This window comes from Macrobrachium nipponense, chromosome 35 (assembly GCF_015104395.2).
Source record: "Macrobrachium nipponense isolate FS-2020 chromosome 35, ASM1510439v2, whole genome shotgun sequence".
Lineage (NCBI taxonomy): Eukaryota > Metazoa > Arthropoda > Malacostraca > Decapoda > Palaemonidae > Macrobrachium > Macrobrachium nipponense.
In genome coordinates this window covers 58,986,693-59,012,319 of record NC_061096.1, presented here as the reverse complement: position 1 = coordinate 59,012,319, position 25,627 = coordinate 58,986,693, and the positions used below count along the sequence as shown (strand labels likewise).

General features: G+C 37.3%; 1 protein-coding gene across 7 annotated transcripts in view; it reads right to left on the bottom strand.

Annotated features, from left to right (window-relative positions):
• Nucleotides 1-987, bottom strand: part of LOC135208819 (innexin inx2-like) — a 104,323-nt gene extending 103,336 nt beyond the window's left edge. Inside the window, exon 1 of one of the 7 annotated variants that reach the window (XM_064241374.1) lies at nt 576-987. The gene's annotated coding sequence lies outside the window, so the exon portion shown is untranslated. The remainder of the gene's footprint in view (nt 1-575) is intronic. The other 6 variants (XM_064241378.1, XM_064241375.1, XM_064241369.1 and 3 more) reach the window with 6 other exon arrangements.
• Between the last annotated feature and the right edge of the window lie 24,640 nt (nt 988-25,627).

The window sequence follows — 25,627 nt, the reverse complement described above, 5'->3', positions numbered from 1 at the left end:
CTATATGGTCGAGGGCGGCGACTTTTTGAAATTCCGAGAAAGGCACCATCGCCATTCCCGCCTATTGAATACTCAAAACACCTGCATGTCGGACCCTTGCTCTGATCTTTCAAGTACTTGTATGCAAACGAAGAAGAAAAGTCAATGAAATAATTATGCACGGGAACGCTAGCAAAGGCAGCATAGATAATAAGTAAATAACATGCATAATTTTGTCATTTTCATCATGGATTAGGGAAGGTGGTTGTGACCAAAGCCGGAGGGAAACACCACAACTAAATATTCCACATTCCCAAATTTTCTATGGTCTTCCCCCCCCCCCCCTCTCTCTCTCTCTCTCTCTCTCTCTCTCTCTCTCTCTCTCTCTCTCTCTCTCTCTCTCTCTCTCTGTTTGGTATTATGTTACATCATCTTTCGTTGTCTCACAGACCTTGAAAGCAATTGAGCGCTCCTTTGCCCTCCGTTCCCGGTCACTTATTCAGGCCACAAAAAGAAAAAGAAAAAAAAAATGTTCGACCGGAAACCCCTTTGGCAAAACCATTGAAAACAAACAAAAACTACGAGGAAAAACTTACCCTGTATAGTCGATCGCCTTTTTAAAATCTAGACACGCATGCGAAACACTCGTCTGGGAGCTTCGCTCAAACTGATCACAAAATGACACAACTCTTCAACCCGTTTCGCTCTTAGGGATTGAGATCACTTCAGACAGACCTCCTCGATATCAAGAAACAATACTTCGGGTCTTTCTTTCGATTCGAAAACATCCAGACTTCGCAGGAATAGTGTGATTCGACAACAAAATGCTGAGACTCGCAGCAAATTTCAGATCTCGCTTTCGACTTCAACTGGGAACTGTTACAAGAGGGACCCCACTCTCCCGGGCGTGACTAGAGACACCAGGCCGAACTTTCGCGGTCGGGATTCGGGATTCTTTCCGCCAGATTCTCGCCACAGCAAGAGAAAGACGATTCTCTCATCCACCCTTTGGTTTTGTCACCGATGATGAGGGCGATGTTTCGATCGGAATTGAAATCTACCCGAAACTATTGAGAGGAAAGCATTGTCGAGATCCGACACTTTTGACGTAGAACTGGTGGCACTTGGTTTAACGGGAGGTCTTCGTCCTGGTCAAACAGCGACGTCCGATTTCTACCAGATAGATTTCTTTCAACATTCTACTTTCTGTTGTCTGTTTGGTGGCATTTATCATTCTGCATTATTCTGTGAGATAAGAAATCATGAATGAAGAATGAAACAACAGCCAAAGGTGATAAAACGTCAACCTTTTGCAACAAATCCTTCCTCACGTTGCAGGTTTCAGATACGCAATAGAAGAGGCACGATGCAGAACAGTGACGCAACCGTGACGTTTTCGTGACGTAGTTCCGGAACTCCTCCCATATGCGGGGTCTTACTCATACCACCTGTAAGTCATCAACACAAAACCTTTTTAATGCCTTCCGTCTCCATAAACACGCATGCTAAGCTATGGGTAAGAAGGAAAAGGGACAATCAAAAGATTTTTAAGGTCCTATTAACCCGATCTCCTCCAAACGGATAGCAGGAGAGTTTGTTGCAAAGAACGGCCCTCTCATGCGCCGTCTCAGAAGACGAGAAAACTGAAGATCCGGAACAATGAGGCGAGGGTCGTGACTACGGGCGCGAATCGAGTGTTCTTGCGAACATCGAAACCTCATTACTTGTGTGACATCGCCCCGCAAGAGACTTGTTCAGGAAATGCCTCGGCGGTAAAAGGAAACACCAGAACTTCCAACCATAAAGATGTGACTCATGGCGTTGTGGAAACGAGTGGAAGTATGGAAGAAGAAGTCGAAGAACGAGCAGCAATGAATTTCAACGGCAAAGGAATAATGCTGCAATGGCCAATGACGCATCATGGAGACCGAAAATTGACGAGAAATTTTTCCGTTTTTTTTTATTTATTTTTTTTTTATCAAGAATGAGCTTGTGCATTTTACGAGACCATGTAAAAGCGAACAGTTCTCTCGCATAAATAATTAACGTCTGGCCTGCGTTAGGGGAAGTGAGGGGCTTCGAGGACACCCACAAAAATCAATATTGGAGGTTTCTCAGCTACCATATGCGAGGGAACAACATAAACTGAGGAAAACTAGCTACAAATATCCTTTAATATCCAATTCGGTCTACCGCGGAATAAATATGTTTTCATATATGTCAACCGAAGGGGAATTCTTCAGTTGATAATAATTCCGTCCTCTTTTGGATTCGAACCAGCGGACAGGGGAGAAATCAGGACTTCAGTGACATTACCGACTCGGCCAACATGTCGGTTATGTCGCTAGTTCGAATCCATGAGAGTACGAAATTATTATCAATTCCCCTTCGGTTAACATATATGTTATTAATTCTGAGCTAGACCGAATTGGATATTAAAGGACATTTGTAGCTTAATGCATGTATATGAATCACGATGATGTGATAAAGATTCACACACACACACACACACACACACACACACACACACACAACACACATATATATATATATATATATATATATATATATATATATATGTGTGTGTGTGTGTGTGTGTGTGTGTATGTATGTATGTATGTATGTATGTATGTATGTATGTATGCATATAGTATATGCATTTTTCTAAAAAGTAAGTACTTTCTCCTCATAAAAGATGGTTTCAGCAAACAGCCTAATGGCCCGGTTCACAGTCCAAAGTTAAATTGGTCTGCATCTTAGAGAAAACCATGTGGAGAAAAACTTGCCACTGCATTAGACGTTTCAAACATCAACGCAAGATCTCATCATTATTAGGCTACTCAAAACCCCACCACTCATGCTTCATTGTTCACATCTAGCTATAGTATTGCACTTCTTGGATATTGACGACCTTCTTTCCAGTCCCTCTTCCATATCATACAGAACTCTCAAGTCTAACTTTCCCTCCTGACACATTCTCTCACCAGCAGCGACTGTCAACTTTCGGAAATAAACCAGTGAAAGAAATTCTGTCAGAATCTTCTGCAGTTTCAGTCCTCTTGTTTATGAAGAGATGCAATTTAGCTGATAAAACATAACTATAAGTAAATGATAAAAATGCAAAAGTCCTTAGGCCATTTAATGAATTTAAAAGAAAAAACGAAATTTTTAAATGTTACTTAAACTTATTCCGATTTTTTTTGTGTGTATGTCTGGATGCGTGAGTAAATGTATTTATTTTGTGGATGTGTTTCAGTGTGGAAGCGTGTGCCCTTTGTTCAGTTTTTATTTTAGTTTTTCATTCATTCGTCATCACACTGGATAAACAATTCGATTCCAGAGCTTGGTCTGGTATTTTATTTCATTTTAATCCTTCGGGCCAGCTCTATGAGAGCTGAAAGTCAGCTCAGTGGTCTGGTTAAACTACTTTAATAATAATAATAATAATAATAATAATAATAATAATAATAATAATAATAATAATAATAATAATAATTGACCTGTTGTTCTCCATTCTTTCCACATGGTCAACCCATCTCGAAGTATTCTGAGCCTTCCTTACATCACTGATGAACTTTTTACCGCTTTTATTCATTCTATATTTCTCAATGGTTCATCTCTTCTTGTGCCATATTTTCTACACAAACAGTCCATCCAGAAATAAAAAATGATTTTATCTTTCATTCATATTCAACGTCCACTCTTCATTTTCATAAATTCCAGCCTAGTTTCATCTTTTCTCTGACTCGCTTTATCTTGCATCTTATCATTGTTTATTAATATATTTTTCATCCGAAATACCAATACGAGTCAACCGCTTTTGTTATTCCAACATCCACATTAATATCCATTAGTTCATCTTTCTGTTTTCATTTACCCTCTTAACCTTACTCGTGTTCATGTTTACTCTTATCTTTCTTCTCTTCCAAACGCTTTGAAACTTTCACCAGCTCAGAGAGAGAGATAGAGAGAGAGAGAGAGAGAGGTCACGATTAAATGTGATACTATTAGCACTTTCTGAAGTATTATCATTAATAATCGAATAAATGAAGTTGATGAATGTGAAAAATATTCATTGCTTTTCTTTCTTCAATATAGAGGGGTGTGTAGTATTTTTAAAAATAAAATGTTAAAACGAATAGAATTTTTTTTTAAACTGCTGAGACTGAGAAACATCCAAACTGCGTAAAATTCTCTTAAGGTATTCTGTATTATTATTGTAATGGTTTTCAGGCTGTTGTTTCATATCCGTTTGTAGCGAATGAACATTTGAGGGTTTAATTACAAGACGTTTGACGTTTGCTGACAATACGGTTGTTCAATCATCTCTAACCCTAGGACGGAATACTTGAACTAATGGTTTTGTACACTCCTGTTAATGATTCGTGTCAGAAAAAACTAAATATTGAAAGTTTAGTCAGAAATAGAATGTAGATAATATCTACTACATTCTATTTCTGACTAAAACGACCATTTATCATATTATGATAAATGGTCGTTTTTTTTTTTATTTGTTTCGTACCCTTTTCCTCCTTTCTTTATTCATCCACAGTCCATAAGTTAACCTTGCTTATAGGAAGTGGGATTTGCTTCTTATAGGAGCCATTTAATATAAGTTACTTTTTGGAATATGAGAATCAAGTTTTGTTTAGGTGCTAACCGCAGCTATAACTTTCTAGGTATAGATTATATTATCATTATATAGTTGGGGCAAAATTTCAGACTAATCAAAGTGGGAAAATTGAGATTTTGGTCATCTCTCGCCTTTCCATACGTACTTACTGACATAAAACATACTCACGCACGCACACTCATCCAGTCACGTTCACGAGAAAGTAAAGGTTGGGAGGCCAAGGCTAGGATGTTTTTAGTGTTTGAGTTTTGCTGATTACACGATCTCCAGAATAACGAGTTGAGGAACAGTTTTTTTTTTAATATCACGAGCAAAATTATCTTTACAATAACTTTTTATTATCTTCTGTACAATTTTGAAGTTAGGTTGATATTTTCCCGCCAAAAAAAGCATGGATTCATAATATTTGCTGAAGGAATCAGAGGGTGTCTACTGGAAAAACAGTAATATCAACAATATTTCAGGTAAGTAACAAAAAATGCCAATAAATTTTTTTTTTCGAAACGTGAAACATAGATGCAAGCTGCGCAGGTGTTAGGCATTGGTGTTCAAATGGTAAGAAAATCACATTAAAAGAGATTTAAAGTGAAATTTTCTTTGAATTTGAGGCACATATACTCATTAACCCAGGCGGAGGTGTGACGAGGTATATGTCACTGCACAGAAAAGATCGCGTGTCCTATCCGCGAAGCACAGGTCTTGCCAAGGATGTATTCTATATACCTTGGGTCTTGCTAGTCTTTAGATCTTGCGTATAAGCTAACCGCCCTACTCAGGCATCTGGCTTCCTTTTCTCCGACCATAAGGGTGTTATAGGGGTCGTTGTATCACACCCAGCTCTACTTAGTTGCAACATGTCATTGTCAAGGTCAAATGACATTTTGTCCCCTTCTTTTGTTTTAGTCATTCGGCAATTGTATTTCCCGAATGGAGAGGGCAATCCAATCAACCTTCGAGGGATAACTTCATTTCCCCTTAGATATAGCTTAATAACACCTCGCTCTCTTTATAACAGATAGCCACTCGTATTTTCTTCATCATGATTAACACATCCATTTATTTATTTTCGTCGTCATCTTCGCTACTTGCATTTTTACAGGTATAAGTCAGGGCTAATTCTCCCCCATATGGAAGCTGCACTGAATTACCTGTTCATGCGATTCCTTACGATAAAAATGAGAGCGCCTCAGTGGCGTGGTCGGTTTGGTCTTGGACTACCACTTCGGTGGCCGGGAGTTCGATTCTCGGGCATTCCACTGAGGGGTGAGAGATGTGTATTTCTGGTGATAGAAGTTCACTTTCGACGTGGTTCGGAAGTCACGTGAAGCCATTGGTCCTGTTACTGAATAACTACTGGTTCCATACAACGTAAAAATCTTTACAAACTAACGATAAAAATGAGGACAAGTTTCTTGATACACACTGGCGTTAATATTTAGTGACGAAGATAAATTAATGGTACACGAATTACATCAGAGAAGCTGTAATTCATTCCTTACCAGTAAAGGATGCAGACAGGAAATTACATGAGGTTAGGAAGGAAATAACAGCAAAAGGAAGAAGACATCTCTTCGTTATCATCTGCAAAGACCTGATTTCTCCAAAGGTCCCGTCATGTTTGATTTGATAATTGGTTTGCATTTTTCATAACGCCGGAATCAACAAGATACATCTTAGTGAGCAGTATGTTTATCCTCTGAACCAATAAATATTAAATTTATTCGTGCTTAGGAAGATTGTTTAGAGAGCAAAGAAGGATTTTTTCTCTTGGAGTTAGATTCACAATATTTCCTTCTAGTCTACTAATATTGCGCGTCACGAGTGACGCTTGTTGTTATGTCATCATTTCATCTGTTACCGAACTTTCTTGGTAACTTCTCGATGTGTTTTGATTAAAAATATAAAGCCTTCGATGCTCACCTTGTATGAAAATTAAAAACAAAAACAGCCGCAAAGCATTTTCGACCAGTCATTATTATTCTTATTATTATACATTTCAGTTTATGTGCATTGAGTTGACGAAGTATAGGCTAGTACCTAGAAAATGCACCAGAGTATCTCCTCGTTGTGTGGTTAATTAAGAAATGAGTCCCAGGGGAGTGAGAAGTTTCTGCTTTCCATCGCAGAACATCAAAATGAACTAGAACCTTGTTCTTGCTCCCTAGAAACATGGCAGTTGTTATGTTCTGCGTGTGCAGCAGTCTTTGTTCCCTTTCCTGTTTCACTACTTTCGCTGTGTTCACTCATTCGTCATTCCCAAGGAAGCGACGCATACGATTACATCCTGTTCGCCGGAAGTCCTACACGTGAGGGCATTTACCCTTTTGTTTTTTTTCACACAAAGACTCGACGCTGTCGACTGCTCATCATCATCAGCTAGATATCTTCCCCCATCTCGTGTGACGAAGTTTTTATTGCTGTTTCCAAGCTATAGCTGCGCTACAGGTTGCTTCAGGGAAAGGAGGATAATTATGTTTATTTTCGCATCCTTCGAAGTAGAAATTTCTAGGATCTAGGAGGCTCTTATCTATAAAAAGGGAGAATTGCGGGAGAAACCCTGAATGGTAAATTTAGCCTTCCTTGTTCTGCCTCTTTGTGTCAGGTTTCTCATTAAGTACTTCACGATTTGAATGCCTAGATTATTCTCTCTTGCGGAACTTTCTAGTTTGTGAAGTTGTCATGTGTGAGAGATTGAAAAGAGCAGAGATGTCATTATCTTTTCCTATGTGTTGATTTGTGTCCTAAACATACGCACATAAACACAGCAAACACACTCAAAAACACGTTTGTGTATATATATAAAAGAAGAGAAGAGAGAGAGAGAGAGAGAGAGAGAGAGAATGTTATATAATTACGCATAGATTAGTTCCATCTCTCTGGGTGGGGATTACCTCGTCGACGATCCTCCTCCTCTGTGCAGACGCACAGATTCCCAGTCAGCGAAAGTAAAGAGAAAGAAGAGAAAGACGTATTGAAGATTACAACCTCTGTGTTTTCAATGTTCGAATGTCATTTGAATATGAGTAAAGCGGTTGTACGCTGCATGGAGAACAAAGCATCTGAACCTGTTTATAAAAACGGAAGTAGCGATACTGTCACGGAGAATGGAATAATCATTGGAATAATTTAACACGAAATATTTAAGTCCACTTCTTTATAGGAGGAAAGGATGGCAGTTCTTTCCTAATACACACACACACACACACACACACACACACACACACACACACACACACATATATATATATATATATATATATATAAATAGATATAGATATATATATATTATATAAATATATAACTTTATATATATATATTAAATATTAATATAATATATTAAATATAATAATATAATTATAATATATATATATATAAATTAATAATATATATATATATATATATATATAATATATAAATATATATATTATATTTATTATATATATAATAATATATCTATATATATATATATATATATATATATAGACTATATATATATATATATATATATATAATATTATTATATAAATAATATTAATATTATATATATAAATATTATATTATATATACTATATACTTATATATATATGTGTGTGTGTGTGTGTGTGTGTGAACGATATCTTTTGTGATATTTAAGATTTGTGATCTTTTATTTTGTTTGTTTGCAGGATGCCTTCACTTATTGTTCATTGTCGACTGGGAACAATTGAACTCCAGAAGTTCAATTGAGTTAACTTACCAACTGAATAGCCAGACACAACAGTTTCAACCATACCCTAGTTTTCATAATTGAGAATTTTACAATTTACAGTTGAATATTGGGTTATGTAGAATTTGCCATTGATTGGAAGAGGAGCCAAGTATAGATACTTTAGGTGAAACTAGAATTTAACTTTTAAATGGAAAGGACTTTTGAGGGCTGTCTCTCCTCAAGCGTCCGAGACGTTAGTTGTGTTGAATGTGTCAAGCAGACGGAGCCCAGTTCTTTCTTAGACCCTGGGCGAAGCCTACGTCGGTGCTGCACGTTGATGTAATTAGCGGTCGTTGAGCACTCTTGTTTAAGTTGGCTGTTGTTTGATATAGATTTCAGCTTCTTTGTTAGTTCAGTTTGTGTCATCATTAAGAATGTTTTCCAAACAACTGTACTGATTTAATATGTTGAATTAAACCTTGCAACTGGATTTTTAATGATACAACACCGACCATTTTTGCTATTTTACTGCTGCGATGGGTCAGTGATAACTCAAAATTCTGTGATATCGCACCATTTATAATTACATTCCTTCTGACAGACTGCTCGGCTACCTTGTAATATGCAATTTTTCTAAATAGGCATGCGGTAATAACCGTCCATTTCATTGCGTGAATAAATAAGTTCGAACTTGAAATTAAATAAAAATAAATGTACCCTTCAGGTGTCATCACGTCGAGTATAACCAACAATTCCCCGTTTTTCCACTTATTTCTATTTCTGTAATATTTTTTTTTTCACATGTAAAAAACAAATTCTGTTTGGTTTCATCTTCAGACACCATTATACATTTTTCGAAAACAACGGAAGTTATCAGCATTGATAACATTTTATTCTGGGTCTTATTAAGTGAAATGGGAATCTACTATAGCAGTTGATTTTGTAGACTTTTTTTTATCAAGAATATGACAATTTTTCTTACTCTTTCATTATGCAATTTCCTTTATATGTAATGTCCAATAAACATCACGAGGTGGACAAAAGCTGATTTGATATTTAGTGTAGGAAAACTACAATTTTTAATTTTCTGAAAAGAAAGCTATTGTACCCACTGTGCCTGACCATTCGCAGTTTTTCTGTCAACCCTCAGATCTTAAAAAACAACTGTGGCTAGACGGCTTCAAATTGGTTTATTGATCATCCCATGCCGATCATCAGACACTCCAAATTTCAGCCTTCTAGCCTCAGTAGCCTCTTTTTAATTTTTTCATTTAAGGTTAAAGTTAACCAAAATCATGCGTCAGGCCCATATTTAAAAACAATTTTGCATTTCACCAGTAGGTTTTCAGGGTCCCGAAACGTGAATTTTGACGTAATACATATTTTGAAGTAGGATGTAGGCCACATAATGCATGATGGTACCAAATATGACCGTTAGCAGGAAGGGAAGACTTACATTGCCAAGTTTTTTTATCATTTGTAGGCAAAGTAAAGTGGTGCAATCGTGTGCTTTTAATGTCGGCCATTTCGCCATTGACTTGCAGGTTATTTTTAACAGCAAGTCTTTCATCATATTCGCAATGGTTTCCTTTATAGAAAAATGATTATAGCTTCGAAAAATATATATTAATTTGTCATTAGCCGTAAAATTTTTCGTGTAATCTCTTGTTTTTTATAGCTGTATTTAAAGTATCTTTTTTTTTCTTTTCGTCGACGCAGTGTATGTGTGTGTATACACATACTGCGTGGACAGAAGTGAAAAAAAAGGATACTTTAAACACAGCTATAAGAAACATTATATTATAATCTCATTCAAGAACAGATTCGGCAAAAACAGCAAGGTTAAAATTCTGGTTCAATACAACATGAGCACTTGAGTACCGTAGATTTTTAATTTGGACGTCTAACTACAAGCTATTGATGATAACATATTAGGATGGTTCCATTTACGATAGGTTTTGCGTAAGCAACAAGTTTTTGAATGGTTTAAATCTTGAAAAGATTTTCTTAATAACTCTAGTTAGTTTATAAATATTTTAATTGGTAATTTATTTCATATATGCATAGTGTATATATATATATATATATATATATATATATATATATATATATATATATATATATATATATATATATATATATAATCGTGAAATGCAAAATTCAAGTTCGAATTTATATATATATATATATATATATATATATATACGTATATATATATATATATATATATTATATATATATATATATATATATATATATATATATATATTATAATGATTCAGTTCTTTGCATGAAATGACTTAAAAGTTAAGGAGGACCTTGTTTTGGCAAAGACACATTCATTACGTATCTGCATCAGTAAATTACAAAGCTCAAGAGGTTGTAGTGGAAAGGGGGGGGGTGGGGGGGGGGTGAGGGAGGTTGTGGTGGAGTGTTATTGGTCGTAACCGACCAAAGAAATCCTTCAGTTGCTCTGCTGAGTTTTAAAACAGAAAAGTGCTAAGAGTTCTCAGACTCAAAATTAGATAAGGAAGTGGTGAGCTTTTTCCCACAGATTATAGGTTAGGGTAACAAAAGGCTGGCAAATGCAGGTGGCTTTGTGTACTTCTGCCTCAACCAAGAGACCATGTTTTGTGTATGTAGAGGTTTGTGTAGGACGTATTAGCAATGGACATTTTTTTTTATAACAGTCATTGGGGTCTTGTCTCCAAGTCTATTTGTTTCCTAATTGAAATAAAACGTTTTCTAAATCTTTCCAAGAAATTTTGATGTATAGAACTGGTTTAATGAGTTCAACATTAAATATTATGTATATTTCATTAAAGTAGAGGGAATAGTCAACTGGGACAATTTCTTTTACAATCCGACTCACATACACATAAAACATACATACATTCATTTACCTATAAACACAGTTACACATCATCGTCATAATTTGTGGCGACAGAATTTTGTGAGAAGGTGATTAAAACTTTTATAGGTATTAAAATTGTGAACTGAAAGAAAGGGCGGAATTTAATAATAATCTTAGAGTAACAGTGCACTTTAGAATTATATTTACAAAACTGTGATCTTGACACAAGTATTGTATTCAGTATTTTCAATGAAATACTTTCGGTCTAAGCATTAATGAAAAGTATGCCAAACATTTCCCTAAAAGTTAAGGTCTGAGGGGTTCGTTTTTGATCTTAAAGAAGAAAACAAGGAAATAGTTTCATTCTAAGTAGTCAGTAATTAGAATTCAAGGATAAGGTCATAAGGGTTCATTTAAAATGACAGTAATATCCCAGATACCAAGAACCAGTCTTGAAGAAAGCTGTTGAAACATAACCATAAGAAAATTTGCAGTCACAATATAATGCAAACTACGTTTACCTAATTAGAAAAATTTCTACTCTCGAAGAAGAAGAAATCCGTATATAACAGAGAACTTGTCAGAGAATTAATGAATCGGTGAAATCTGACTGAGTTACTAGAAAATATTGCCAGTATTGTTTCTCAGGTCTCACAAAAATGAGAAAATTAATAGTTTTACATCGCCCAAGGGAACCAAAAAACTAAAGGGCTCTCTACTCCCCCAAAAATTATTTAAAAAAAATGCTAAATTGAAAAAGTGTCAGAAAGTGATTAGCTGTGTTCATTTTCACCTCTGATTTATCCTGGCACAGGAATGCAAAGTTTGATAGGGCCCTGGACCAGAAAGATTTTAGTGTGAAAATTTAATGTAGGTAAAAGTTGGAAGATTCTTCCATAACAGCATGTAATAAGGAAGACCAGGTCGGCAGGCGGCTATTTCAACCTAATAAGGGCCAATATACTTTCCTATTAATTATACAGCAAGGCTCACTCTTTGCATTAAAGCATTGTATTTGGATTGCCACCAACGTACTCGGAGGGAGGGCGTTTATGGAATTCAGGTATTCTCATCAGGTACCAATAGGTTCTACCTGTTCATTAAAACTCCAGAACAACAGAATCTAGAGCAAACCCCAACCCTCTGACACAGTGTGAGGGGGAGTGCAATTCATTAATATTTGCATACAGTAAGAAGAGTGGTAACCTGTGGTGGTGTGTATAAATTGTAAGTTAATTAGCCAGCATAAAATAGAATAAATCGAACCTCTTGTGCAGTGTAAAAACCCCAAGTTAATGCATGTGTATGAGTGCAATAAAAAGTGGCAACCTTTGAAACAATATTAACACCTAAGTTAATGCCTGTATGCGAATGAAAAGAATGAAAAATTTCTGGTGAGGAATAACAATATGAAAGTTAATGCCAGTGTTCCAAAAAAAAATGACAACATCAGCCTTCGTAACCTGAGCTTTTCGTATCTTGAACCGCAGTTTACATGCAAATTACCTAATTCGTTCCAAGCCCTACAAAAACACCCCAGTAAATTTTCTAATAAAGCTAAATTGACCAATAAACAATGAAATACAACAATCTGGACCATTCAGTAAATAACTTAATACGTACTACTAATATGTACTACATAGTACCTGTAAATAAAGTGTATTAGTGTACATGGTATACAAGAAATGCTGTACGTACATACGTACGTATGTAGTAAAATGTGGAACCTTACCTTTCAAGTGAGCCTATCTCCGAAAGTGGCGACAGAGGAGGAGGAGGACAAACGGCAGAAAACTTGTACGTACACTTAACTTTACGAAACATTAAAAAATGTCAGGAAACATTAAGACTAAACTTTACGAAACACATTAACAAATGGTACAAAACCTTAACACTTATTTTTGCAAAAAAACTTAAAATTAAATTTTTTTTTTAATTTTTTAATTTTTTTACTTTTTTATACTTTGCGTTTTTTTTCTCAATTTCTTCACCACTTTTAACTTTCTGTTTTTTCGTAGTATCACTTGGATCTTCCTGTTTGCTTACTCCTACTGAAGGCCTCTTTAAAAAATAACTATCTAAGGACAATTGCTTCTGCCTCCTTTTCATAATGTTCCTGAAATGAGTCAGGCAAACGTCATCGAACGACGCAAGCATACGATCTGTGTAAGCCTTTTCTACAAATGATTGCACCTTATGAAAAGCAGCTAGAGCATCCTTTAATTGTCATGGGGTCATCCTCCTTCTCCTCGCCGCTGCTAGAGAACTCTTCTTGGACGATGTTATGTTGCATGGCCTCCAACTCTTTCAGGTTATCCGTCGTAAGCTCCTCTTGGTGCTCCTTGAGAAGGTCATTGATGTCGTCTTCGTCGACGACCAGCCCTATGGACTTGCCGAGTGCAACGATCTCGTCAAGATCTGGTTGTGAAACAGTTTCAGGATTGTCAACTGTTTCTGAATCTGCACCAGCTTCGCCCACGTCGAATCCCTCGAAGTCTCAGGCGGATACGGCATCAGGCCAGAGTTTCCTCCATGAAGAATTCAAGGTTTGCCTCGAAACCTCCTGCCAAGCTTGATCGATGAGTCGGACGCATAAGACAATATCGAAATGCTCCTCCCAAAATTCACGCAAGGTGAGGTTTGTGGTATCGGTGATGTCAAAACATCTCTTGAAAAGATGTTTCGTATACAGCTTCTTGAAGTTCGATATCACTTGCTGGTCCATGGGCTGGAGGAGAGGGGTGGTGTTAGGTGGAAGATAAAGAACCTTGATGAAAGAATACTCTGCTAGGATATCTTCCTCGAGTCCAGGAGGGTGAGCAGGGACATTGTCCAACAACAGCAGACATTTCAGAGGGAGGCGCTTCTCTTTCAAGAATTTCTTCACTGTTGGGCCGAAACACAGATTTACCCACTCGGTGAACAAAAGTCTCATTACCCAGGCTTATGCATTAGCCCTCCACATCACTGGAAGCTTCTCCTTTAGCACTTTGTGGGCCTTGAAGGCTCGAGGAGTCTCCGAATGATAGACAAGTAGGGCTTCACCTTGCAATCCCCACTGGCGTTCGAACAAAGTGCGAGCATAAGCCTGTCTTTCATAGGCTTATGCCCGCGTAGCTTCTTCTCTTCCTCCGTGATGTACGTCTGATGAGGCCTTTTTTTTCCAAAAAAGGCAAGTCTCATCACAGTTGAAAACTTGCTGAGAAATGTAGCCTTCATTGATCGTCATCTCGTCGAACGTTTTAATAAAGGCTTCGGCCACTTTTGTATCCGAGCTGGCCGCCTCCCCATGCCACACCACCGAATGGATGCCAGTCTGTTTCCAGAATTTTTCAAACCACCCATGAGAAACCTTGAAGTCTGGGGTTGGCATCGATGTCCCTTCTCCCCCGTCGTCTTCGACCTGGGCAATCAAATCGCCGAAAATAGCGCTGGCCTTGTGGGAGATTGCCGTCTCCGTTATCGTATCACCAGTGATTTCTTTGTCTTTTATCCAGACAAGAAGCAGCCTCTCCATCTCGTCGTGCACGTGGCTCCTCTAGTTAGACAAAATAGTCACGCCCTTGAAAGGTGTAGCTGCTTTGATGGCTTCCTTCTGCTTAATAATGGTGCCTATCGTCAACAGATTTTGGCCGTATTCCTTAGCGATCACGCTCAACTGCATGCCATCTTCATACTTCTTGATAATCTCCATTTTTGTCTCCATAGAAACCATCCTCTTCTTTCCGTGAACTTCAGCAACTTTCTTTGGACCCATGACTATGTATACTGTATGTAATTAAGTTATGTAGTATATGTACTAAAGTTCTCACACAACACGATAAAGTAGTACAACGAAATCACGAACACGAATTTACGTTAATAAACGAAATCGTATATGTGAACGAACGAATTCTGCGTGCATACACCAACGGTGGTGAGAAGCAGTGGGTGAAGGACGCCTTTACGTAGAGCACGATGGGAGAGATGCTGACCAATAGGAGAGCAGGATCTTATGGCGGTGACTAGCATCAGGAACCAATGGGAGAGCGGGAGGATGGTGGCGAGTCTACTCAGTTGGCAGCGAGCAAGTTTTAATATTGTTATTGGTGGTCCGGGCGAATCTCGGGACTTTTCAGCAACAACCTTTCGTAACCTAAATTATTTTCGTATGTAGAGCCAAAAAAATCTTCGTATTTGCTTTCGTAACTTGAATTTTTCATAAGCTGGGACTTTCGTATGTCGAGGTACCACTGTAGTTATAAGACAAAAAATATACAATTATTAGTACAAATCTGTCCACAAAGAGACATAATATAAAATATACAAAGTGGACAGTAATGTCTTCAGTTCTTGCAAGTACCTGGCCCACAAAGAAAAATACAACATCAAGCGCAAATAACATAAGCCTATATGCTGAAAAGTATGGGAACCTGTGTCATGGCATGATCCCCTAAAGTAGGATTCCTTCACGGGGTGAGGGGATAAAGGACCCTGGCATTCGTGGGGAGTGGTAATATGTAGTACTCCCATGAATGCCCTGGGTCCTGACAGAACGTCTTTTACCACCCTTATCTTTCTTACTGTTAGCCCTTCCTTCCTTCCATTTTCTCTCACCTTCACTTTTGTCTTTATACCTCCTGTTTTCTTTTCCTCTCCTCCTATCAGGATGACAATTGTTGGAGAACCTGGATCTCACTGTGATAATGGCTATGACTGTTCTTAAAACCTGCAGGAGGGTGTGGCTGGATGGCATTCCTCCTCACCCATAGAATTCAAGTACCTGGCTTTTCAGAGCAAACAGAAAGTCTTATGTTAAACATGGCCACCAGTACTGGGCCTGATCTCGACAGACTGAAGACACCTCAGGTGCTGGTGGCCATGTGAATAACCAAGTAGTAGCCCCTAGGGATAGGCACCACATGGTACCAAACCCATCCCTCCCCTGTTGGGCTCCATGGTAGGTAGAGGACTACTTGGTTGAAATTTTCTAACTCATCCTATGCAGGAACAACCTTCTCACCATGTTAACGACCCTGGCCTGGAAAAAGATTTATCTGCTGGCTCCTCCCTGGAAAAATCACCGGGACAGAAGGGTGAACTCTCTACTGGTGGTAGTTCGGCAAATTTGAAAGTGCTCTGTTGCAGAAATCTCTTATTCGCCATGAATTATGAGGTAATAGACGCAATGGCAAAAAAAGTTTGGTAAAGTTGAAAGAATGAGACTCAAAATAGCCGAAGATGAGACTTCTTTGGATGCTTATATTGTATTTGATAGCAATAGATCTGCAGAGAATGCCAACACCCAAATGAATGGCAATGAAGTCAATGACAAGCCACTACAAACAAAGCTGTATGACATCAGTAATCTTAGAGAGGACCTTTTTGATTATTTTCCTGAGGAAAAACAGCCTACAATAGAGAGAAAATCCCCTATCCCAGTAGTTTGTGGCAACATATAAAGAAGGCAGTGAAAATTTCTTGAAAGCTCCCTAGACCCTCAGTACTGGCCTAAATGGTATTCCTCCTAATAATATAAAAAGATATGGACTGAGCATTCTCATTAAGGCTAAGAATAAAATACAAAGTAGACTGTTATAGGCTTTATGTCATCTCAAAAATCAAACATAGCCTCAGTATCCCCTCATAAATCATTCAATTTCACTAAAAGAGTAATATACTCTAAAAGATTTATTTGAATTAACAGAGGATGAAATATTAAGTAGAAGTCCACCAAATGTATATCAAGTCAAGAAAATTAACGGAACGAATAATATCATTTTGATAAACTACTTTTCAGAGTACCTCCCCGACTATATTAGCTTTGGGGGCCATGTCAGAATGCAAGTCGGAAGATTTAAACCATCTCCCAAACATGTAGAAGATGCTTTGAGTATGGCCATTTAAGTGAATATTGTCTGAAGAGCCAATACTGCCACAGATGTTCAGACAATCATGAACCAAATACCTCATGCCATTAAGAGTTGTTCTGCTTTTTGTGTGATGGCGAGCATTCTCCCGCTTCGAAAGAGTGCCCAAGGAGAAAATTTGAAAAGGAAGTAGTGGAAACTTCGGACTTAGAACGCATAAGTATTGGTAGCACCAAAAGGCAGATATTAGGCACAAACAGAAATGAAAACAGTTCATAAACAACAGTTATATAAAAAATGAAGCTTACAGAGAAGAGGGAGACCGTGCGAAAAATAGTTTATGTAAATAATCAGAATCCAAGTGCTGACCTTCACCTTCCCTAGCCACAATAAGTAGACATGTCCCGCCTGTGTATGCAGCTACAGAATGACACGCTGAGTTTACATCATCTATACTACCAAAGGTAGGATACCCACTTAGACAACACCTAAGGAGCAGCGAATGACAAATAGAGTGACCCATGTTAGTGACAGCTTCCAATGTTCACTTAGCCAGAAGAGTAGTCTAGAGACATCTCCAAGCCAACATGTAGTTGAGAATGGAAACTGGTATGAAGATCTTAATGATCCATCAAAACCGTTGTTAGCATCACAGCCTCTGAAAAAAATGGCATTATCTGCATCATTCTCTGACGTGAAGACTTCATCTGACTCGATGAATTCTGCCTCTTGTCCACCAGTAGAGTAAGTTCCATCTAATACAGAGTAAGATGCTCACTTGATGAATATCGAATTTAGTGCTTCCAAATCGACACTTCAGTCAGAACCAAAGCACCACTCAAAATTAAACAATCAATCCTCTTCACACCACATCTCTGGAGGTGGATCGCGTAAAACGAAATTAACAAGACCTAGTGAATGAAATAAAATTTCATCCCATCATAAGCAGGAGAAGACAAGGAGCTCCAACCTCATAAAATAAATAACCTTCTCATTCGACATCCTTCAGTGGAACTGCTTAGGTCTCTGATCTCGCATAGATCTTAATGCCTCTTACAATCCAGACTTAAATCACATACAATTCAGCCCCACCTCCTGGTAACAGAGATCACGGTGGTGCTGCAATGATAATTAATAAGTCTATACAATTCTCAGTAGTTCAATTAAATTCGCCACTACAAGTCGTGGCAATTACAGCTATACTTGAAAAAAGTATTATCATCTACTCAGTTTATTTTACTGGAGCAGTAGAATTTTCTAAAGCAGAATTACAAAATTTGATAAACCAGCACCCCCCCCTCCCTTTATACTTATGGGTGAATTCAACGTCCATAATCCTTTATGAGGAGGAAATAATTTAGATGCAGATGGAGGAATTGTGGAGAATATCCTAAATACAAACGAAGTCATCTTATACAATGATGATTCAATGAACTACCATAACATCTATACTAACACTTTTTCGGCCATTGACCTCGGTATTTGTTCATCCAATATAGCCGTGGAATATAATTGGTTTGTTAATAATTACTTGCATGGCAGTGATCACTACCCAATACATTTAATTTGCTGTGAGATCATTCCATCCAGTTCACCTCCAAAGTGGAAGGTACAGGATGCTGACTGGGTTAAATATAAACAGGGTACAACTATGGAGAGAGAATTTGACTTTTTCCATCTCATGTGGAAGCTTATTCTTATTTCACTGATAAAATAATAATGAGCACCAATAAATGATTACCAAAGACAGGAAATAAACCACGATGACCAGCAGTTCCCTGGTGGGACAAGACTTGCACCAACCTTGCAAGATTTCAAGGAAATGCACAGGAAATACAAAAATAGTGGTTCTCAAACATCTTAGATATTCTTACAGTATAGTAATATTAAATCATTTGTCTTCATTTTGAAAGAAATTGGAACTCTCTAGGACAATATTTAGATTTATGGTGAATTTTTGAAAAAAAAATATCTGTTTACGTCCGTGCGTTACGAATTCATGCATTATTTTGTGATAATATTTTCTCTGTGTTGCTTTTATCGTTTTACAATGTGTTATATACCAAAATGATCGCAATTTAGTGTAAATTACAACGAAAAAGAAAAAGTAACTCGTTACCTTTAACCGTTTTTTTTTTGTGCACAGCGCGATTTGAATACAATTATATATGAAATTTCGTTTTTGCGCTACATATATCGCATTATTTATATATGATAATGATAATTTTTTTTTTTTTTTCATTTCTGATGGTTGCATACTAAGCTTCAGCCAATGACAAAAAAGGAGCCAAAAAATTAAACTCTTAATCTTGAAAACTAAGCGCGCTGTGAATTTTTGAAAAAAATATTTTTTCCGCTTCGGCGCTCACTCTGAAACACCTCCGGCACACGGGAGACATTTTTTTTTTACCGCTTCGGCGTTTAAGGGTTAATATAATGCCCACTTTTCACTTGGAGAACTGCAAGATGTGTTATCGTCCACTGAAGAATAATCTCCCAGTGAAGATGGTATCTTGTATACCATGATCCGTCAACTTTCATCAGATGCTAAGCTCTTCCTTTTAAAGATAATCAATAAAGTATGGGAAACTGGGATCCTGCCAAGGAACTGGAAAATCTAAATTATGCCAGTGCAAGAGCCCCACAAAGATCCTCTTCAAACAACTAGTTATCATCCCATAGCTCTTGACTAGTTGCATATGCAAGCTGATGGAGAAGATGATCAATACTCGTTGGGTGTGGTATTTAGAATCTAGAAACCTCCTATCTCCTAACCAATTTGGTTTTCGGAAAAATAGGAGTACCTTAGATCCTCTCCTGAAACTTTCCAACCAAATTCAACAAGGGTTTGCCACTGGGTGCCAAACCATTGCAGTGTTTTTTGATATGGAGAAGGTATATGATACCACTTGGCAAAATAGAGTTCTAAAGTAGTTTCAAAGAATGACATTAAAAGGGAACATGATGAAGTTTTTAAATTCTTTTTTATCTAATAGATTTTTAAAAGTACATGTGGGAACCACTCTATCATCCTCTTACTGTCAGGTAGAAGGGATCCCACAGGGCAGTATCTTAAGTGTCACATGTTTTGCCATAGCAATAAATGGGATCCGTGATGTCCTTTCACCTCACGTAAAAGGGTCATTACTTGCTGATGATGTTGTTATTTATAATAACATCATATGATGCCCTTTTTGCATGTAGGGACTTACAAAAGACTATAGATGCAATACGCAGGTGGACATAAAAAAATGTCTTTAAATTTTCATCAGCTAAAGCTGTGGCAGTGCTAAATCTGTTTCTAAATGGCAAGATTTTATTGTATAAAGACGAAGTTAAGTTTTTAGGTCTAATTTTTTTTTTTATAAAAAGTTGACTTGATCATCAAGTCGTATTGATTATCTCAAACAAAAAGCAAGAAAGCCATTAGACATTTTAAAGGTCATCTCCAGTTTTGATTGGGGAGCAGATAAATCACTGCTCCACTTATATGATGCATTATGTCTCTCAAGGCTGTACTATGGCTACCAAATATACTCTTCTGCAAGTAAGACAGAGCTTCGTGAATTGGATGTAGTGAATAACATGGGCCTGAGAATCTGCTCTGTGGCATTTCGGACTTATCCCATTGAGAGTATTCATGTTGATACTCATCACCTGCCCCTAGATCTCTACAGAGGAACTGGGACTTCGTTGTGCATTACAGGTCAAAAGCTCACCCAATCATCCATAATATAAATTGCTAAATCAGGCACTGTCTATCAGATACAAAAGCTAACTCTAAACCATTTCAAGTACGCCTTAAAGAAAGAACACCCACCATGGCTTATAACTACTGTAGAACGATGCTCTACAGACATATGGAAAAAGAACTCTCCCCACAGGAAGTAAAATCCAAGTTTTTAGAGCATGACCAGTAGCATGCAAAAGATTATAAGATATTTATTGATGGATCAAAATCCAGGGATTGGGTTGGCTGTGTAGTCATTATCAAAGAAAACTCCAGCTTAGGTCGGTTGCCTGACTCGGCTTCTTCGTTTTCAGCAGAGTTGACTTTAAGAGAGGTGTTTAACTCTTGCACCAAGAAATCGGTTATCTATACACTCTCAAAGTGTAATAGTTAGTATTTGTAAATATGATCCATTCCATCCTTTACTGCAAAAGGCTCAAGAGTGGCTGTGCTGTATTCATTCTTGCCACAACTCTTTATGCTTCTGCTGGGTACCTGCTCATGTTGGAATAAAAGGGAATGAACATGCAGACGCAGAAGCTAAGTTTGCTAGCACTAATATTTCTGTTAATTTACCCAATGTTCCCCACACAGATTTACATAATAAGATTAAATCTTACATCCAGCAGAAGTGGCAGGAACTATCCGACCCAACGTATCCTTCTGGTCATGAGCATTCCATAAAAATAGGAGAAATGAGATAGTTTTATGCAGGTTGAGAATTGGACACTCCCACCTGACTCATAAATTTTTGTTAGAAGGCTCCGAGGCTCCAGAATGTGCTCATTGTAACAGCCCCTTGTCAATTGAGCAATTTTGGTGCAGTGTCAACAGTATGCTGCTGTGAGGCGTAAGCATGGGCTTGCAGGCAAGCTCTTAGCAAAGATTTTAGATAATGATACAGATGTATAAGCTGTATTAAAGTTTTTAAGAAAAATTTATTTATTTAATAAGATATAATAGATTTTTAGCATTCTAATATTTTAAGAACTGGTATCATCCATACTTTTAGTAATTTTATATATAGTATAATTTTTTTTATCTTCAGTTTTCGCTATGTACTCAAATATATAATACACATACCTCATGATGGAGCTGAATGACCCTATGGGTCCTAGTCCCGGGCCATAGCCCTAGCCCTAAATCTTATACATCTGTCCATTCTATGGCATGGTGTAAAAACCCATGTGTCTCTTCATGCAGAAAAAAATTATATGTTCTGAATAGCATAAAAACTTGCGGGTTAATGCCTGCACATAAGAATGATGAAGACATCTGGTACAATGCAAAAACTCATATGGTAATGCCTGTGTACGATCAAAAGAATGGCCTTTTCTGGAACATTGTAAAAATTGACAAAACATGACTATATATTAAGATTAAATTAAAGGACACCCTTTGGTATGGTTTTAAAACTCAAATTGAAGTCTATATGATGAAATAGAATGGTAATCTCTGGTGCTGTGTAAAAACCTTTAAGTTGGTGCTTGAGTACAGTGAAAATAATGGTGACGTCTGGGGTTGTGTAAAAGCATTTGTAAAAAAAATGGCAACCCCAGTTGCAATAGAAAAATCAGTTGAATAATGCCTGTGTACATTCAGTAGAATAGCAATCTTTGGTATTGTGTATAAGCCGAATGGAAATTGCTGGCATGTTGTCCAAAGGCTCCAATATACTATTTCCTTTGATGAAGCTCCTCTAGCATTGGATCTTGTCACACTGGCAAACAGATATCCCATCTTCTAATGAGTCTGAAGGAATAACCTAGAAGACCAGCTCAGAAAAGTGAGATACTGAGGGTTTTCAAGTGTGCTATGGAGTTTGATTAAGGTACAATTACAAAATCTGCTATGCTGGCAGCAGTTGGTTATCTAGATCTAATCTTTCTGATTATCTTCACCTGTTCTTTTGGAGTGTAGAAGACTGGCTCTACAAAGGGAAGAAACTCAGCTTTAATATGTTTTGTTCTTTACTCTTCCCACCATCCTGCATATCTGTTAGAGTAATCTAGAATAGACCATTTCTGTCAAGGGAACATAACGAGCTTTTTCTAGTGTGAAGTGTCTCTTGTTGGAGATACCTCTTGTGCAAGATCTTTATTGTATGGTCAAAAAGTTGGATATCTAGATATAACCTTCCTGGTGCCCACGTTCCTGTAATTCTATGGAAATGAGGTTGAAGAATGCCCCTTCAGAGGGGGGAAACTCTGCCCCTAGTATGCTTTGTTCCTTGATAAGTATATCTCTTGCACAAGATCTTGGGCGTATAAACAAACATTCATATACCTACCTTGATTCTCACAGATGGTCATCTTTTAGAAATGCTGTTGAAATGATGTAGAAGGCAAGATGTGCAGAGAGAGAAGAATGTCAGCTTATTCTAGTCTGTTATGTTTCTTGATGAAAATACCCTTTTGTACAATCGGTTATTAGATCCATACTTCCAGATGCTCAGTATCCAGTATTTCTGTTGGAATAATTTTTAATACAGACCTCTGAAGAGGAAAGAAACAAGCATCTCCGACTACGGAAATTTTGAGGCATACTGTACATCAGGTGTACTAATGTTTATAAAATCACACTCCACATTTAGACCGAAGCGAATTAGAGAATTGTAAATGGAGATACAGAAGAGATCAGTAGCAGCATCATTGGACAGTTGGGTTTCAGAGACAAAGGGATTAGGGACAGAAAATGACAGGTGGTGTTCAACAAAGGAAAGTTGAGGAAAAGGCGCTGAATATTTGTATAATTTAGGGTGAATAATTTGGGTGACAGATGCAAGTCGATTATCAGATGTGACGATCCTCCGAGTGTCAGGAGAGATGCTAGTAAATCGAGGAATCTGTTATTCTGTGCCTCTACCAGCGTTTATGTTTCACAAGTCCATTATTCATAAGGAGAAAACATTGCTAGGAAGAAAGTAATGTGACTTGTGTCATTGTAACCATAGCGATAGTGTGTATATCAGTGCACGAACATATACGAAGGTACAAGACGTGCTTCGCGTGAGAAGGTGGGGTTAAAGAAACACTGTCTTCAAAATTCTCCTTTTACAGCACTTGGTAAGACTTCCATGGCCGGCTGGGTCATCTTAATGTCGATCTGTATACCTATCTCTGCGCATAAATACATAGATACAAACTTAAGTATGTATGTACGTATGTATAATACGATATCATAGGCTGTACGTTACGAGATCATCACACATGTCAACAATGAGAAAGCAAAAGGCCATATGCTTCCAAGCTTGTGTATGAACAGTAGTTGAAAAAAATAAACGAGGCACATGCAAAAACAGTTCTAATATAATCGCTTAACAAAACATTAAAATCGAGGTATAAAAAACGAAAGAAAAGCAAATTTGCCTTGTCAGCTAAATAGAATGGGAATTGAAGATAGGGAAATAAAAAAATAAAAAAAGAGAGAGGCGACTGAACAGTAGAGGAGGGCCCCTTGTCCGGGGGTGGGGGGAGCGAGGGGTTGGTTACGATGACATCGGGAGGTGGAAGAGAGTGGAGTTATAATGATTATCGAGGTTGAGGTATTTACAGTTATACGCGGCAGGGCAGTGGCTGGTTTGGGGTCACTAAGGGGCATTCGTCTGTTTTTTGTTTTTCTTTATGGAAGGCACTGTTCACCCCTGAGGGTGACGGGAGGTTATGTTTGGAACGGGAAGAAACCTAAGGGGTGCACGGGGTAAGACACCCACCCCTTCTGCTCGTGCGACTTGATCTCATTTAACTGAAAAGAATATTATATATATATTATATATATATATATATATATATATATATATATATATATTATATATATATAAAGATTTAAAGATTCTTGATGCAGTTTAACAAAATACTGTGAATTTTAAAGGTCCTTAAAAGATTTACTGACATAAGGAAATCTGTGATAATCTTGCTTTTAATTGAGTTTGTATTTGTGAATCAGTGAATCAAGTGTTAATAATAATCGTTGCCTTATATTGAGGTGGACCTCTTTCGGATCGTTCAGTCAAATCATACCGTACCTGTATTTAAGCTTAGGTCAGGTATATTACATTAGGATGACTTTTTCTACACGTTTTCCAAGAGCGGAAGTGCAGCACGTTGGAATCGCCTTTCAAAGGAAGAAAAGTTATGTAGTTGAAATAGATAAATAATCTTATAGATGCACATATAATATCTGCGTGTATATAGAATTATTGACGTCCCATTGAGGGCTGTTCTTCATTTTCATTGAATAGTTTTAAAAGCTTAAAAAAAAGCGTAAAAGAAATGTCTACGGTTCCTTTTTAATTATTACTACCTGGAAGAATCTTGAATGACGTTCATGATCGATCATAAGTAAATAGTATAACTGAGAATAAAACTCTCATACACTGAAAGTGATCACAGGAAATTCAACCGGAATACTGTTGTCTTTTGAACAGCTCCTCGCGATTATGACGTAAGAAACGTTACTACATGACATATGGCTCCCTTGACACCTGGAATGACGAGCCGGTCGATATAACCGACTTCCACATTGTTTTCGAGCAAATTGCCGAAAATTGTCTCTTTCAATGAAGACCTCATTCTTGAGAGAGAGAGAGAGAGAGAGAGAGAGAGAGAGAGAGAGTTTATTTTGAATTCTTTATAACTAAATATCGTATCGTAAAATAGTAAACAGGCCATAGGTACAACATGAACAGTACCGTCGTGAGATATACTTACTGCACGCTAAGTAGATTTCTTTAAAACTGAATAACTGTAGGTCTGTAAGGCGTTATAATTAATTGTTTGTTTGTGTGTATGTTTATATATTATATATATTTGGTATATATATATATATATATATATATATATATATATATATATATATATATATATTATATGGCTAAGTTTTAAGTACCGGCAAG